The sequence below is a fragment of the Penaeus monodon genome, chromosome 30 (assembly GCF_015228065.2).
Source record: "Penaeus monodon isolate SGIC_2016 chromosome 30, NSTDA_Pmon_1, whole genome shotgun sequence".
Classification (NCBI taxonomy): Eukaryota; Metazoa; Arthropoda; class Malacostraca; order Decapoda; family Penaeidae; genus Penaeus; species Penaeus monodon.
In genome coordinates, this window is record NC_051415.1 from 20,047,329 (window position 1) to 20,048,061 (window position 733).

At 43.2% G+C, this 733-nt stretch overlaps 1 protein-coding gene across 1 annotated transcript in view; it reads right to left on the reverse strand.

Annotated features, from left to right (window-relative positions):
- Positions 1-733, reverse strand: part of LOC119592376 (villin-1-like) — a 108,943-nt gene that overhangs the window by 70,092 nt on the left and 38,118 nt on the right. The gene's annotated exons all lie outside the window — the stretch shown is intronic.

Below are 733 nucleotides of genomic sequence, written 5' to 3' on the forward strand. Positions count from 1 at the left end.
ATGTATGTACATACAGCAGAAAGAGAATTACTGAACACGCAGGCACACCAAGCACGTGACCTCTCGCTGCAACTTACTTCTGCTTCGGATCCCAAATCCGGAATCCGCGCGTGGGCGTGAGCGATAAGAAAGTGAAAACATGAAGCGGCAACTTCAGAGGCGGAATCATGGTGATAAACGTTTCTTTAATCTTAGACTTTGTGCATGACAGGCGTGACAAGCCTAAGGAATCAGTGGCACAATCTTGAGGTATCATGTTATCCATTTCACTATCCCTTGATTTCTTTAAGTTCATCGTAACGGACGTGTGTGCCATGACTTGTTAAAAGCGGCGTGACAAGGTTTGGTTTCTTAAGATGGCGTGCAGATGTTTTATAAACTCGGTTGACGGACAATATGTCGAATAAGGAGTAAGTAAAGTTTCTCCTTGCATTTAGTTCACGTAATCTACACGCACGAGCTTAAAGTTACGTGTGTAGTACTTATATATGCATGGGAGCACATACAGATATATACTCGAGGATAGCTCTCGTTTCGGTAGAAGTGTTGTTTTACCTAACTTTCCACACCTACACAGTCTTACCATGAGCAGTTTGATCTGAAACCCACACAGTGACTCACGATAGAGGAAGACAGCCTCATAAATCTTGTTCTCCCAAACGATCTGTTGTATGCTTCTCCTCGTCAGAATCCGTCTCTCTAACTATCTGTCTCTACAAATCTCTGCTTCAGT